This window comes from Acomys minous, assembly GCF_964271855.1.
Source record: "Acomys minous genome assembly, chromosome: 13".
Taxonomy (NCBI): Eukaryota; Metazoa; Chordata; class Mammalia; order Rodentia; family Muridae; genus Acomys; species Acomys minous.
The window spans coordinates 3610185-3613301 of NC_140495.1; the positions used below are offsets into that span (position 1 = coordinate 3610185).

Here is a 3117-nt window from a genome sequence, read left to right on the forward strand (position 1 = left end):
GTGTGGGCTGAGAGGGTGGCTGTCTGGGGAGGGTTTGGAAAGAGGGAGATACTGGGCCATTGCTTTTCCATGTAGACGAACAGGATGGAGGCTGACTGATGGGTGGGGGACCCACAGGTCTCTAAGAAGCACCCCCTTCTACTGCAGGAGGAGGGAGTAGGGGAAATAAAATCCGAAGGTTTGGGGGGTTTTGGGTTTTGGGGGGGTTGTTGTTGTTTTGTTTTGGTTTTTGGTTTTTCGAGACAGGGTTTCTCTGTGCAGCCTTGACTGTCCTGGACTCAATTTGTAGACCAGGCTGGTCTTGAACTCACAGCGATCTGCCTGCCTCTGCCTCCTGAGTGCTGGGATTAAAGGCGTGTGCCACCACTCCCAGCTTAGGTTTTTGTTTTTTGTTTTTTTTTTTAATTTTTTTTTATGTGTATGAGTCTTTTGCCTGTGTGCATGTGTATGTACCACGTGCAAGCCTGGTGATGCCACCACATGGATGCTGGGAACTGAACCAGGTCCTCTGGAAGAGCAGCAGTAACCCCAAGCTGTTTCTCCAGCCCATGATGGCTCATTTTCAAAGGTGCCTTGAGCCAGCTTAAGTCCAGATACAGATGCACAGGCAGCTGACTTACCAAGCCACACCCCCCAACCCAGACTAGAAGCTTCCAGCAGAAAACTGCTGACAGCCAAGCTTGCCACAAGGTCATGCTCCTGATAACAAGACTCAAAATGCAGATGAGCCCACGTATGGCTTTGTTGGGGGAGAAAGGCCAATCTAAGCTAAGCGGGAAGCAAGGGTGTAGAAGCAGAGCTAACGAGCGTCAGGGAGGGCATTCTGGGCCAGCGGCCAGCTGCCTCACTTTGCTCCCATCCTGAAGCGAGGGGCATTGTTCCTCAGAGCAGCCCAGTCCTGCTGTGAGCCACCATCACTGAAGACCTGTGTGAGGCCTGAGAGAGGTAAAGGAGGCACAGATGAATCCTGGCTTGTGTGCTGCAAAATGGCTGCCTCAGGTCTGGGAGGGAGTTATTTTGTTTAGAGTTGGTTTCCCTCTGCAGCTAGGGAGCATCTCCTTCTCTGAAGACAGGTGGGGAGGAGCGATCTGCCCATCCTTCCTCAAGAGAGAGCTCCACTCCATGCGAGGCACAGGATAAATCGTGGCAAGCAGGAGACAGAAAGGGACCCATCTGCCCCTGGCCTCCCACTCATAACCAGACTGATACACAGGAGCTCTCAGCTCAGGGATGAAGTGGCAGCCATGCACGTCAGTCAGTGTCCAGTCCTCTGTGACACTGATGAGCAGTGAGCTACACCTCCCAGCCAGTCACATCCCATGACAGGAAAAGTGCTGTCTCCCAGTGCTCAGGAGAGTGCTGTCTTGGTAAGTTTTTATGCTTAGAAGATTAAAGCTACTAAATGCACTGTGTGTGTATGTGTGTGTGTGTGTGTGTGTGTGTGTGTGTGTGTGTGTGTGTGTGTCTGTGTCTGTGTGCATGCATATGTGTGTGTGCATATGCACGTGTGTACATCACTCTACAGTGAGTGTACAGCACTCTACAGTGGCTGTCTACATCAGTCACTCTTCCCCTTACTTTTTGAGACAGGGTCTCACGTTGATCCTGGAGCTCACCAATTAGACTGACTGAGCGGTGAGCTCCAGGAACCGTCCTCACTCCAGCTCCCTGGGCTTGGATCCCTGGCCTCATCCCCACATCCTGCTTCTGGTTGGTTCTGAGACTCAGACTCACTCTCCATCATGCGTAGCAAGCACTCTACGGAGCACTGTGTCTCACCGGATGCATTTGGACTTATGATCTTTGCAAATTAAAATCAGTTTATCAAACAACTCATCTAAAGCCAAGGGGTATTTGTCACATGTATGTTGTGTGCATGTATGTATGCGCGTCCATGTGTGTCGCAAAAGATATTAGTCTTGGTTAACATGTAACATGCAGCACAAGTCCTCCTACGTGTGAGTGTGGAAGTCCTGTGGGGAAGGCACATTTCTACTGCTACTTATTTTTAGACTAGCATACCCTGAAATTACACAAATATGCTGGGGAGCCTCAATTGGGCCTTTCTTTGGTTTTGGCCTGCATCTTGGCTCTCATGCACTTGTGGTCAGATGGTAAGTCGACGGCAGCTGGCTTTGCCCGTCTTAGTTGGGGCGGCTACTAGAATCATTGGGCTCCCTCTGCCCCACCCTTTGGCTCAGTGTCTGGGCTGTTGACTGTTGACTGTTGACTGACACAGCAGAAACACGAGTGTCGATGATCAGGCTTGGGGAGGGGAACCGACTTACATATTAGTCTGGTTTTGTTGCTGTTGTTGTTGCAGTGCATGCGAAGCTGGCTAGCCAAAGAACAAGAGTTGATTTAGCTAACAGTTCCCGAGGCTGAAAGTTCAAGATTGGAGGAGGCTGCCTGGTTCTGACTCTAGTGAGGGTCTCATGGGTGTGGACACCGTGACAGGAACATGGGCAGGAACAAGGGATGAGCCAGAGATGAGACCCATCCCAGAGTGAGAGGGAGCCAGAGTAGCTCTAGCGTAAGTCTCTCCCCAAGAGCATCTCCCCATAACCTCTCACCAGACCGTAGCTCTTTCTCTTAAAAAAATAAACGCAATTTATGCAAATCAGTGGGTTCTATTGTGGAATTCCCTGCATTTGACTTGCTTTGCTCGACACCTCACTATGTCGCTCCTACCCGGCTCCCCTCTCCTTAAACTGCCCCCTTGGTTTTCATGGCTGGTTTTTAAAATCTAGGTTCTATGTGTGAAGGAAACACGTGATGGTTTTCTGAGAATGGCTTGTTTTACTTGTTTGTTTGTTTTGAGTCAGGGTTTCTCCGTATAACAGCCCTCGCTGGCCTGGCATTTGCTCTGTAGACCAGGCTGGCCTTGAACTCACAGGGATCCGTCTGCTCCTGCCTCTCTAGTGCTGGGATTAAAGGCGTGCACCACCCCCGCCCGGCTCTATTTCATTTAATATTATCATCACCAATTCCATCCATTTCCCTGTAAGTGGCAGGGTGTTCTTCATGCCTGAGTGATATTTCCACTGTGGATATGCACCATATTTTAAAAACCCCATGCACCCCTTGCTGAGCATCCAGCTGACTCCACATGTGGGT

General features: G+C 50.3%; 1 long non-coding RNA gene across 1 annotated transcript; it reads left to right on the top strand.

Annotated features, from left to right (window-relative positions):
- The first annotated feature begins 991 nt into the window (after positions 1-991).
- On the top strand, positions 992-1832 carry LOC311580811. The gene is made up of 2 exons (XR_014773582.1): positions 992-1367; positions 1591-1832. It is a non-coding gene; the product is annotated as an uncharacterized lncRNA (long non-coding RNA).
- The last annotated feature ends 1285 nt before the right edge of the window (positions 1833-3117 follow it).